The 14,342-nt window shown below is 35.6% G+C and overlaps 1 protein-coding gene across 1 annotated transcript in view; it reads right to left on the reverse strand.

Annotated features, from left to right (window-relative positions):
• Nucleotides 1-2,540, reverse strand: part of LOC6041015 (mucin-5AC) — a 40,022-nt gene extending 37,482 nt beyond the window's left edge. Inside the window, exon 1 of the mRNA XM_038261641.1 lies at nt 1,898-2,540. The gene's annotated coding sequence lies outside the window, so the exon portion shown is untranslated. The remainder of the gene's footprint in view (nt 1-1,897) is intronic.
• Between the last annotated feature and the right edge of the window lie 11,802 nt (nt 2,541-14,342).

A 14,342-nucleotide genomic window follows, 5' to 3' on the forward strand; every position in this document is an offset into this window, starting at 1 on the left:
AGTCCCAGTAAATATGTGTTTATGAGAAACGTTCAGTTTTAGGTCTAAAAAAAAAACAAGTCGGTCCTCGGGTCACAAAAAATGGCCACGCTTAAGCCTCATAGTTTGGTCGTCCCTGATTTGATTGACCCAAAAAAACTTATGTTTTATAATGGTTTTGATGAATTTAAGAGATACAGTGAAACATCTTTTTACGCGGTGCGTTACGTTTTTTTTATTTGTAGATTTCTCTGGAACGACGTAACATGTTTGCAATCTTTAAAATGAAATTTGAAGGTTTTGTACAGATCTATAAAACGCTTTTTGAAGCTTGTAAAAATGTTATATGGTTTTAGAGGAATCGACGAAATAAAAAACGTAACGCTAAAAAGAGGTGAAAAGAGGTAAAAAAATATAAAAAAACAATGAAATAAAAAAGTTTCGAAATAAGAAAAAACATCAATAACTTTTGTATAAAAACGTTTTATCAGTCGTGAAACATAAAAAATATGATAAATACATAATCGATGATTTTTGTGTTTTTTAAAGTTTTTTGTTATTATTTTGTAATTATTTGAAGCTTGACATTATTAGTCAATAATCATCAATACATAAGTTTTGAAATAAAGACAAGTTTTTTTTTCATGCAAAAAAAAGTTTGTATTTTTATAGCAGCGTTAGAATAACTGAAAATTAAATGCATGTTCCATGTTTTTTCTGCTTTCAAATAGTTTTACTTTTTATCACATTTTTACACAAATAAATTTATCTACTTTCTATATGGGCAACCTTCGACAAAAAATGCCTTCTGCCTTTTTGCAAGTCTCCTCAGAATTGTTGAGATAGTTTTTAGGAAATTTGTAAATTTATGAAATCCTGTATCTTAAGATGTAATTTTTGGTAACGTTTTTGCGGCTTGGACAAAGTAGTGAGTCCTAATCTATGAATTGGTTTAAAAATATAGTCAAACTCTGAAAAAAATCGTCAATTCATTGCCATGTCAAAGGATTTCCTCCAGATTTCTAGAACAAAGTACTGGATGTTATAGGCTCTTTCGAAAGAGCACACGATTTTGAACAAAACTGCATCAATAACTCAAAAACGATGAACATTCATATGGGACATTTATGCGATCAGGGGCAGTATAGAACCTTAAAAAAAACTAGATTTTGACAAATGGTTTACCGATTAAAACTTTACAAATTTTTGAACTACGGTATTCGGTTAAAAAACCTAGGTTTATAACCTGACTGAAATATGAGAATTTCCCCTATGACATGTTACATTGTTTATATCCTTCAATTTTCTAAAATCAACTTCCATATCTTGTTTCTTTTTGATTGCTGAATTTATGGTTGAAATACGGTCTCAGTAACCAGCAGAATCTTATTTTTTAGACCTATCCGTAACAGAAGCATTACGACGATCGAATTAATACATAAAAGACCCATCAATTATTTCAACAGTGGCTAATGGCCCAGTTTTATTGCAGAAAAAAAAACAACTCAAAACATCAAACGTTTCAATTTCCGCGAATCTTCGCTAGGCCAATTGCATTTGCCCGTTTAAATGGGCAATGAAAAACAAACAGAAGAAAAAAACTCAATAAAACGCATCCATCGAGAGGTTTAATTATTTTGATTGCTGCCTCCTTTTTTTTAGCACTCATCACCACCTAGCTCTCATTATTGGCTTCGTTAGTTCAACTTCAACTAGCCTCTCGTTGTTTTTACTTTCAACCATTCTAATGGTTCAGTTTCACTTTCTACCGCAGTCGACCTTCCCAGAATCTCGCCACCCCGCTCTCGTACAAAGAACAAGTCATTAATTTCCTTTTGGTTTTGCTTTTTTCAACTCCGGCCGCCTTCGCTCGATTAAGTTGCTGACTTAAGATGAATAAAAACCGAGCTTAACTCACCTCCTCAAGCTTATGGCTCCAATAAAAATCCGCCCAAGTCCGAAATTCTCGTGACGGCCCCTCTGCTACGGGATCAGGCTTAGTCGCCGAAGAGGGCAATGCACTTGACTTGGCTTGGCTGGGTCTGTTTTCAATAATAAAAGGAGCTTTTCTTTTGCACGAACGCCGCCGCCGCCGAACGGTCGTATTTTCCTTCACTTCACCACCCGTTCACCACACTCTTGAGCAGTTAGCTTAATAGGTTTTATTATGATACAGCACTTTCTTCGTTGGGGCTTTTCGAAAAAACGTTGCTCCAGCTCTTTTCCTGAACAACAAGCGACGAACCTTCCCTTTTTTTTCACCTTAACCGTTTGGACATGATGTTGAACACCCTGTTGGCACTTGGAACTTAAGTTACACCACTAGAATCACCCACCAAAGCTCACATTCTGGCACTGTTCAGGACTCTTCTGGCAGTCGTGTTGAGGCAGGTCAAGCCAACCCGACCCGCGAAATAGTAGCGGTGTTGAGGAATAAAGTGTTGCGGACGGACGGACTCCACAGGGACAGCGTGCTCGTTCGGGGGTTTGTGAGGTTGTGTCTCGCAGCGCGTCTGAATCGAGACTGAGTTGGTTCGGTGGCGGCGAAAGCAAAGGCTTTGCGGCTTCTTACGCCAAGAGCCAAGAGTATGGAGTTGTTGCGAGCAGCTAGTAGCAGGTTGCAGCTGGAAGTGGTTTGGGTTTGGGAGAGAGAGCGAGATTGCAGAGTTGATCTGGTTGTTGCTGTTGCTGTTGCTGAGAGGGTTGAGAACTGGTAGAATAGACAGAAATTGTTGCAGAAGTTGTGCTAGAAGGAGGGTGGTGGGTGTTGTAAAGTTAGTTATTCAAATCAGGATTTTTATTAAGTCATTGCGGAATTCAGTTGGCTTTATGAATTATTCTGCGTTTCCAATGTCAACAGGTTATGAAAGTGACAGTGCTGTCTTTAGATGACTTTTTTTTAACATTGCTGTTGTAATATTTCTGAGCTTGTTATTATTTGAGAAAAAATCTTTAAATCTGCAAATTTTTAGATCCTCAAGCTGTCAAATCTTCTAAAATAGAAGACAAAATCTTTCGCCTTGTAAAAATTTATCTTTTTAGAGTTACACGGCGTGTTTTCTGGGCAACTTTAAGGAGAAAAAATAGTCATCGCCGCTTTCAAATGTGTCTTATAGGAAATTTCCCCAGCTTTCCAATGCTTCTAAGAGCGAAATGATTCATCGAGAAATTTCTGAGATATATAATTTTTAAGTTTTTTGTTCTTAATTCCTTTATTATTTATTGGAAACCTTTAAATAACAGTTTGTGATACTGGTAAAATGATGAGTTTTCTGTGACATTTACTCATCAAAATGTGCAAAATAAGACAAGAAACAACTTTGTAGAAGGTTGCAAAACGCCAAACATTTTTAAAATTTAGTTTAACCGAGTTTTTGAACATGTGTAATTTATTCAGAAATGAAAATCATAAATCGTATTAAAATATATTTTTAAAGAATTAATACATTATTACATAATTTTTGTGTACAAATATCACAAATACAAATACAAATATTGAGATGGATAAGGGTATTAGATTTTTTTGAAAAAATATAATATTTCCTTAACCAAATATTTAATAGGTGCATGGAAACAAAATATGTTTTATACTCGAAATTGAACTACAAATTACTGTTGCAAGCTTCAGTAGAAATATTTTTCATGAGTACGATTTTTTTTTAGTTTTCTTGTATGAAATGATCATGGGATCAACAATATTATAGAAGTCTTATAAATCTTATCTTTTAAAACATTTTAGAAAACCTTGACTTTTGTTCAACCAGTTTGGAAAGGAAGTTTTTGTTTGATTTTTTTTTATAATAAAATACTGTTCAATTTTTGTTCAAACCAAAAAAAAAAGTTTATGACGATGTTTTCAACATTCTGAGTTAAAACAAACCAATTTTACTCCTGCTTTTTAATGCTTTTTCAACAGAAAACATTTTATATTTTTTTTTCATTTATTTTATACTCATGAGAATATGACTTTTGAAGCTTGCAACAGTAATTTGTAGTATATTTTTGATTTTAAATCATGTTTTGTATCCATGTTCCTGGTTCATATTTGATTATGGAAATATCATAATTATTCATAAAAATCCAATAATAACCTTAACAATTTCAAATCTGCAAAAAAAAAATACGTTTGTATCAGCTAAATAAGAGCAGACACGTGATACTTATACACACCAATTATGTAATTTTCTTTTAATTCATGTCGATACATATTTTATTTCGGTTTTATGTTTTAAATTTCTGAATAAATCACACATTTTCAAAAACTCAGTTAAAACATTATTTTTAAAATGTTTAGCGATTTGCAATCTTCTACAAAGTTGTTTCTTGTCTTATTTTGCACATTTTAATGAATAAATGACACATAAAACACACAATATGACAAAATCCAGAACTGTTATTTAAAAGCTTCCAATAAAAAATGAAGGAATTTAAAACAAAAAACTTAAAAAATAGATATCTCAGAAATTTCTCGATGAATCATTTCGCTCTTAAAAGCATTGGAAAGCTGAGAAAATTTGCTATAAGACACATTTGAAAGTGGTGATGACTATTTTTTCTTGAAAAGTTTGTTCTAGAAAACACGCCGTGGTTATCTACGTGCGCATGTATTGCGTGTACGTACACGAAAAAGATTGAGGTTAAATTTTGTACCCGCCAGCAAAACAAATGGGGTGCTAGTGTGCGTGAGCTCGGGCTTAGATAACTCTATTCAAATAAAACAACAACAGCTGACATTTCTGTGGAACGGTTTATTCTGTGGTATGGGGTATGACATTATGTACAACAAAACTGTGTGTCCAAGGAAGCTTTTTTACATCATTCGATCGTCAGTATCATTGAAACTTGAACAATCGAAAAGTATTTGATCAAATAGAATAATGTTTCTTTTTTCAATAAGTGCCTCATAGAGCGTTTAATTTCCCGGGGTTACAATTTTTTTGGGAAACGGGAAATTTTCAACCAATTTCCCGGGAATTCCCGGGAAATTTTTAAAATTATCGAAAATTGTTCAGATATTAGTTCTTACTAATATTTTGCGTTAAATTTGTATAAGACAGCGACTTTAATAGTTACAATAAGTGTAAAGATCAACTAAGAGCTTGACTGTAAACATTCAAACAACTACAAGAAAATGTATAATAATTCAAATTTCATAAGCTCAAATCGTACAAAAAATGAAAAAATAAACTTTGGTATTTTGTTGAGATGTATTTTTTCATCAAAGTGTTTGGACAGTAAGTAAAATGAATCCATACTCCACAATAATAAAATTTCTTTAAAATTTGTCTTTTTGACCAGTTTGAGAGAGTATAGCTTGACACATTATGCTAAAATTAAAAAAAATCAATGGTTTTTAAAAAATAGTTGCGTTGAAAATTCTTATTTTGAATTCCGGGGTGACTTTGATAGTCATAGTTTTTCTTGTTAACCCTCTAACGCCCATGGTTACTCCAGAGCACCACTAATTTTTGTCTTCAAAATTAAATTTCTCTGCAACCATGCATTTTTTCAACCTAGTTCAACCTGCGTTAGTTTGTATAGATTGTTGGCTTATAATCATAAAATTTTTATCCATTTTGGTCGACCCAGATACGAGTAATGGTGAAAAACGTAAAAAATCTCGATTTTGCTCTGGGCGGGAAGGGGTTAAAATCAGGTTTTAGGTGTTCAAATTTTATTTTTAAGTCAAATGTACAATCACTTAGGTGGCTGATATAGTTTTTAAGAAGAAAAATCAATGTTTATATTTATTTAACTAAGTTTATAAGTTTTTTAACAAAATACATATAAATTTCAGGTAAAACTGTAAAAAACTTACACCCAAAATTCAGAGTCGAGATAATCGTTCTCTCAAAATTTATTGAGGGCTCAGTGCCAAATTCGATAGAATAATGGTACCAACGCACACCATCATAACAAATGAGTTCATTCGTTAGTTGAATCAATAAATCTCCAACATGTGTCATACATCGACTTCTGACTTCTCCTTGATCACCAAGCTGTGGTGGCCGAGGCAGCTAAGTCATTGGATTGGTTTGTCAAAGGTCTCTGGTTCGATTCCCGTTGTCGACACTTTTGGTTTTTTGTTTGACGGATGAACTTTTTTTGCAAATGAACCTCGAGAGAATAGTTCTATCGCCCATCTCGAGCTGTGTTCTCTGCGTCCGTGAATGGTACCACTATTCTCTCGACTCGAAACAATCTCTTCTCTAGCGCTACCAGTTTTGGGTGTACTATTTTAAACTGAATTCGAAGCACGAATCAAACATTTTCACGATTTATATGAAATTTGTTCTACTGAAAATGCCTATAAATTTGATTTTTTTTTCTAAAATATATAAATAAAAAACACAAATAATATTTATTATTTACAAACATATTTTACCTTCTCCTGGTGAAAAATTGTCCAAAAGTCCGAAAATGCGGAAAAATCTCGAACCTATCAAACCTATAAATGGGATTTAACCCGTAAAAATACTTTTTCTCAAAAATGTAACTTTTTGAGGCATTTTGGCCACTATTTATTTTTTAACATCACTGGCGTGTAGGCCAGATCCTTGCGCATCTTTTGGTGTATATAACATTGAAGTTTGGTGCACCCGGAAGCTCGGTACGGACCTTCAAAGTTTAGCATTTTTTCGAAAAATTGCTCCCAGCAAATTCAAATAGCGTCTCGAGCGTCGCGAGGTGCGACGCATATCTTTTTTGCCGGGAACGATTTTTCGAAAAAAAAAATGCCAAACTTTGAAGGTCTGTGCCGAGCTCCAGGATGCTTCAAACTTCAATGTTATATATACAGTCATCCCACATATTCGGAACACCCACAAATTCGGAACACTTTTATGATAATTTGTCAATAGCATGCCAAAAGTAGCTTTTCTGTCGACCTTACTTTTTTTAGAACCTTCATTTGGACATTATCTTGCTATTTCACTAGTAAAAGTAGTACTTTTTTTAACAAAAAACTAACTTAATCCACCTATGTGGTTGGAGCCTTCCTCACTCATTACCAACAATGGCTGATTTGATGGGGTTGTACACAAATTTCATCTATTTTTTAGATCCGGAATAAAAAAGTACATAAATATCACTTAAGTGACCATATCTCGAGACAGGGTTGCCAGATCTTCAATGTTTTGGACTCGTTGGAAAGGTCTTTTGATAACCTATCCAACGATGGGTCGGATGGTGGATCCGGACATAGTTTACATGCATTTAAGTGAGATCCGGCTTCCAAAAAGTACATAAATATCACTTAAAAGGCCATATCTCAAGACAGGGTTGCCAGATCGTCAATGTTTTGGACTCGTTGGAAAGGTCTTTTGATAACCTATCCAACGATGGGTCGGATGATGGATCCGGACATAGTTAACATGCATTTAAGTGAGATCCGGCTTCCAAAAAGTACATAAATATCACTTAAATGGCCATATCTCGAGACAGGGTTGCCAGATCTTCAATGTTTTGGACTCGTTGGAAAGGTCTTTTGATAACCTATCCAACGATGGGTCGGATGGTGGATCCGGACATAGTTTACATACATTTAAGTGAGATCCGGCTTCCAAAAAGTACATAAATATCACTTAAAAGGCCATATCTCAAGACAGGGATGCCAGATCTTCAATGTTTTGGACTCGTTGGAAAGGTCTTTTGATAACCTATTCAACGATGGGTCGGATGGTGGATCCGGACATAGTTTACATACATTTAAGTGAGATCCGGCTTCCAAAAAGTACATAAATATCACTTAAAAAGCCATATCTCAAGACAGGGTTGCCAGATCTTCAATGTTTTGGACTCGTTGGAAAGATCTTTTGATAACCTATCCAACGATGGGTCGGATGGTGGATCCGGACATAGTTTACATACATTTAAGTGAGATCCGGATATATGTGAAAACACATTTTTATACATAACTTTTGAACTACTTATCGAAACTTCAATCTGTATAAAACTCGATCTATGGGACCCTAAACCAAGTCGAATGCAACAGGTTCGGGTCAAATCAGTTCAGCCAGTGCTGAGAAACATGAGCTAGTTTGTTGGTCACATACATACATACACACACACATACACACACACATACACACACACATACACACAGACATTTGTTCAGTTTTTGATTCTGAGTCGATATGTATACATGAAGGTGGGTCTACGACGTTTTTATACAAAGTTCATTTTTAGAGCAGGATTATAGCCTTACCTCAGTGAGGAAGGCAAAACTTCATTCCAAGACTATTTTGTCCACAGCAGCAAAACACTGCCTCCAAATGGCCTGTTTCATAATTGTGGGATGTTATTGTGCCTCCCACAATTGTGGAACACCTGAATTTAACTGATATTTTCACAAAAAAAAAGTTATCAAACCATGTATAAAACATCGCTAAGCTTGAGTTTCATTGGTTTCAGTGAGTGAAATCATTATTTGTTAATAAATATGTACTCCTGGAGAGATCCAAAGTTTGTTTACATTCGTAAGAAAAAAGTGTTTCGAATTTGTGGATTTCAAGGGTCAAAGTAATTCTTAAAAAACTTCATATAAAGGTAAAAATTTGCAGATGTTCGATACAGCAATAGAAAGATCGCAAGAAAAGCTTTCAAACGAAGGTAAAAGCGAATCATTAAGTTCAATTATCGATTTGCTATGATTTTTTGAACATTGGCCGATCTGGAAACCGTTCCGAATATGTGGGATGACTGTACCAAAAGATGCGCAAGGATCTCGCCTACACGCCAGTGATGTTAAAAAATAAATAGTGGCCAAAATGCCTAAAAAAGTTACATTTTTGAAAAAAAGTATTTTTACGGGTTAAATCCCATTTATAGGTTTGATAGGTTTTAGATTTTTCCGCATTTTCGGACTTTTGGACAATTTTTCACTAGGAGAAGGTAAAATATGTTTGTAAATAATAAATATTATTTGTGAAAAAATTCAAATTGTGATGCTTTTGGTAAACGCATTGGTGACCAAAGTGCCTCAAAAATAGACATTTTTGAAAAAAAGGATTTTTACGGGTTAAATTCCATTTAAAATTGAAGAGCGGAGCTCCAGCTCCTGTTACGTCCAATCAAGCTCATATTTGGGATTTGGGCTCTGTATGCCTACCGGAACAAACCCCTGAATGCCCACCAAAAAGTAATTTTTGTTACATCCTAGTAACTATTGAAATTTGCAGCCTGAAACGGTGATGAGATAGAAATTTGGTGTCAAAGGGACTTTTATGTAAAATTAGACGGGCGATTTGATGGCGTACTCAGAATTCTGAAAAAAAGTATTTTTCATTGAAAAAACGATACTTAATCCACCTTTAGGTGATTGGTGCCTTCCTCACATTCATAAAGACAATACATTCAGTAAAAATAGCAACATTCCCTTAACATATTTAACAAATCAATTTTATTACTGATTTCTTTTGATAGGGTTTGCAGACCTTCAATTTTTCTGGCTCATCGGCAAGGTCTGATTAAAAAAACCTATCCAACGAAAGTTCACATGGAAGATTCAGACAATATTTTTATCACAATATCTCAGATCCGGCCTCCAGAAAGTATATAAATAACACTTAATTGCCAATAACTTTTGATAGGGTTGTCAGATCCTTGATGTTTTAGGCTCATTTGAATGGTCTTTCAATTATCTAACTAACGATGGGTCGCATGGTGAACCCGGACATAATTTTTACTGAAATATCTTAGATCCGGCCTCCAAAAAGTGTATAAATAACACTTAAGTGCTAATAACTTTTTATAGGGTTGTCAGATCCTTGATGTTTTAGGCTCATTGGAAAGGTCTTTTTAATACCTTTCTGAAAATGTATAACATGATAGGGTTTCTTGCAAAAACCACCCTTTTTACAATCTTCCGGACATACGCCAAAATCGTTTTGTTAGCATAACTTTTGAAGTAATTAACAAAACTTGCTGATTTTAAATAGAGACCTATGGGACCCCAAGACGGATCGAATGAGACTAATACGGTCAAAATCCGTTCATCCAGTCCGGAGATAATCGAGTGACAATTTTTTGTCCACCCACCTACACACATCCACACAGACATTTGCTCAGAACATGATTCTGAGTCGATAGGTATACGTGAAGGTGGGTCTACGAGGTCGAATTAAGGAGTTCATTTTTCGAGTGATTTTATAGCCTTTCCTCAGTAAGGTGAGGAAGGCAAAAACATTAAAAAATCTCTCATTTTCCGTTTCTTGACTGTAAATATTTTTGGAACATGTCATTTTAAGGGAAATTTAATGTACTTTTCGAATCTACATATAGAAGGGTCATTTTTTATTTAAAACAAAAAAAATAATTTTAAAATTTCGTGTATTTTCTAACTTTGTTTCGTGTATTTTCTAAATTTGTTAATCTGAAGAGTGTTGAATAAAGAGTGGATTCGTTTTTTTATAACGTTCTCCGCACTGCACACACAGGACAATCGATCATTTACCGAGCTGAAAATCCGCTTACAACCTGTAAAGTCGCGCAAGGGAAAATTGTCTAATTAAATCTAATGGGCATTACGCGAAAAAAACAATTTGCTCGAAATTCCTTTTACGAGCCACCTGCCGGGCGTAATTGGTAATTTCCAGCAGCCAGCCAACCATCCATCCGTTGGCGGCCTTCACGGAGCAGGTACAAATTCAAATGTAAAGCTCTTCTCCGCAGCAGCCCGCCGCTTCACGTGGTGGTCTACACACGTGGGGGGGTTTATCCCGCACCGATGAAAACGAAACCAATCATAAATGGCCAAACGGCACGCGGCGATGCGGTGGAGAAAGAAGCAAACGCAGAGTTAGGCAATCGAAAGTGGCTCAGTTCACGGGGTTGAATTAGCACGGGTTTAGTCACATGCACACACACTCGAGGGGATTTAAACGGCGCGTCGCGACGTCAATTGTGGCCACGGGGTCGGTGCTGCGGTCTTTTTTTGCCCCTCTCCACAGTGTTGTGTTGACGACGAGTTGCCCTGGTTGACATGCTCACACGGTTCCGCTCACCCGGGCCTACAGAACTTAGTTGATCATAGACAAGAGGATGTAGATCTTGGTCAATTAAGTACCTTTACCATCGTTGTTGACATAGTTTTTGGCTTATTGATAGTTCAAGTTACGACAAATCTAAATCCACTTGTCTGTGGCCATAAGCTGCCTTCGCAGTATGCAGTGTCTGTGAAGTCTGAGGGTCCATGGGTAAGGTGACGTTGGTTGCCACCAGCCGCGCGCGCCTTGTTATAATTTTGCGCATTCCAGGAAGTTGTGTGCGTTACGTAATCTATAAACTGGGTGCCTCAGCAAACTTCGGGGCGCAGACACCCAGCAAAGCAAATTGCGCAGACAAGAAAGGTACATGCGTCAGGTAGAGGTACATGCGACGAAGAAAAAGGGTGGTTGATGCAGAAAATTGGAGCACGAGTTGGAGGAGGTTACAAAGGACCACCCCACTCTGTTACTGCGGAGGACACAAAAAAAGAAGCATGCAAATATCGATTTGCGATGTCGTCGTAAGTCGTTTGGTTATACAGAGCAGATTAGTTGAGTGGTATGCACAATCTCAATGTTAGAAATAAGCAGTTGGGCAACACATATTTGCATCATTAGTTTCTCCATGCAAGTTTTCATACAAAATATTGTAAATTCTATATCTTACAAACGGAATTTCTGTTCGCTTTGATGTCTTTGGTAAAGTTTCAGTTTTTGATTAGGTCGACTGTAATAGTAACATAAATGTTTTGACATTTTGAATAGGACAACTTTAGTACTTTAATGAAATTTTGATTAAGTGCACCGTTTTCACGTTAAAGCAATTTTTATGTAACTTTTTTGAAAATAGTCGCACTTTTTAATTTTTTTAAATTAGTGCACATGTTTGCTCACCTTGAAAAAAATTTTTTTTTTGAATAGCTGAGAAAATTCTCTATATTCTGCTTTTTTGAACTTTGTTGATAAGACCCTTAGTTGCTCAGCAATTCCATTTCAAAAGAGCCTAAACCGAAAAAAAAGTTCTCCGATCGGGCTCAAATTTTTTCTGGGGGTTCCTTGGCCAAAATAATTAGACCCGTATTTTTTTGTTTGGCCATTAGGGTGACCTACATCGTGCTAGGGTGGTTCGAAAAATGGCAATTTTGTCATTTTCGCAAAACCTCTTTTTCAAAAAATCATATCTCCGCGCCATTTCATCCGATTTTCGCTGTCTTAGACGCAAAAGAAAGATGATGAGTTTGGCTATTTGGGAAAAATAGTAAGAAGTTTCGAAAATCTAGCTTAACATTTGAAAAAGTCGCATGAAAACTTAAAATGGCGTTTTGACCGTGTCTGGACCAAAGAGCCTATGTCTGAAAATATTTTTATCGGATTCCTCGGAAAATTTCACATATTGTATCAAAAATTTGGCGATGACGAACCGTACGATTTGGAGATATGATTTTTTGAAAATAAAAACTGAGTTTTTCGTCGCGCCACGCGCAAAAACGGGAAAATGACGAAATCGGCAAAAAAACAACTTTTTCCACTAAAACTGCGATAACTTAAAAATTTCAGCGATGACCTATACATGTCTGGGTACCAAAAGTTGCGTCTTTCAATTACAAAAATTTTGATACCCAGACATGTATAGGTCATCGCTGAAATTTTTAAGTTATCGCAGTTTTAGTTAAAAAAGATTATTTTTTGCCGATTTCGTCATTTTCCTGTTTTTGCGCGTGGCGCGTCGAAAAACTCAAAAAATCATATCTTGGAAACGTACGGTTCGACATCGCCAAATTTTTGATACAATATGTGAAATTTTCCGAGGAATCCGATAAAAATATTTTCAGACATAGGCTCTTTGGTCCAGACACGGTCAAAACGCCATTTTAAGTTTTCATGCGACTTTTTCAAATGTTAAGCTAGATTTTCGAAACTTCTTACTATTTTTCCCAAATAGCCAAACTCATCATCTTTCTTTTGCGTCTAAGACAGCGAAAATCGGATGAAATGGCGCGGAGATATGATTTTTTGAAAAAAGAGGTTTTTGCGAAAAATGACAAAAATTGCCATTTTTCGAACCACCCTAGCACGATGTAGGTCACCCTAATGGCCAAACAAAAAAATACGGGTCTAATTATTTTGGCCAAGGAACCCCCAGAAAAAAATTGAGCCCGATCGGAGAACTTTTTTCGGTTTAGGCTCTTTTCAAATGGAATTGCTGTGCTGAGATATTGCCATGCAAAGATTTAAAAACAGGAAAATTGATGTTTTCTAAGTCTCACCTAAACAACCCACCATTTTTTAACGTCTCAGCAACCAGTGGTCCGATTTACAATGTAAAATTATTCGAACTCCCGGACGCTTCGAAACCCGGACACCTCATCTTGTTTTATCAATTATTTGGATGTAAGTTCGCATTATACATGTCAAAAATGCGTTATTTGATGAATTCTAACATCAACTTTCATTCAATTTCAACTTAAGTTTGTTTGAACGCTGTAATTAATGTCAAAACAATTAAATAAAATAAAATTATAAGATTATCAAAAATGCGAAATATTTCACGTGAATTATTTCATAGGCGTCCGAAGCCAAGAAGGCAAAGCAGAAAATTATGGTTTTGATTTCCTTAAATTCAAGCAAATTTTTATATTATACTAGCCTTTCCCGACAAACTTCGTTCTGCCTTTTTTCTTAGTTGACGTATTTAACTTTTTTGCTTATTCAGCCTCCTGTGATCAAAATTTGATTTTACGTTACTTTTCCCATACAATCTGCAGATTTTCCGGAATCGGTTCCAGAGTGGTCAAAGTTGTCACTTTTTGGCGTAAGAACCTTCCTTGGACTTATACGAACCCAACGCAACAAAGAGCACCTCGACGTTCCGTGTTGAATTGATTCGCGTTCGAACAAAACCGGCGAAATTTGTTATATATATAGAAGATATCGATTGTTGATGATGAGAGCTTATTTGAGACCTAAAGAATGCCATTCACTAACATTTCAGTCCAAATTTGTGCGATTCATTAGCAAAAACGAGTGTCCGGGATTCGAAGCAAAAGTGTCCGGATTTCGAATCAGCTTTTATCAGTGTCCGGGATTCGAAGCACAACAAGTCAATTTAATTTTCAAATTCTGATGAAAAATTGTTTGAAAAGACATATTTTGCATGCATTCTCTTAAAACTGACTGTTAATACTACATCCTGTTGATATTTCTTCATTTCAAACTTATTACATGATTTTTTGTCAGCTATAACAAAAATGATATGCTACTAAGTGTCTGGATTTCGAATCATGACGTTATCCGAGAAATTTTCCGATCTTTTCGAAAAAAATATTTTCAAAATATTTGGATCAATACTAACATTTCAAAAAAGCCATCTCGTGTCGG

This window comes from Culex quinquefasciatus, chromosome 3, assembly GCF_015732765.1.
Source record: "Culex quinquefasciatus strain JHB chromosome 3, VPISU_Cqui_1.0_pri_paternal, whole genome shotgun sequence".
In the NCBI taxonomy this organism is placed as follows: domain Eukaryota; kingdom Metazoa; phylum Arthropoda; class Insecta; order Diptera; family Culicidae; genus Culex; species Culex quinquefasciatus.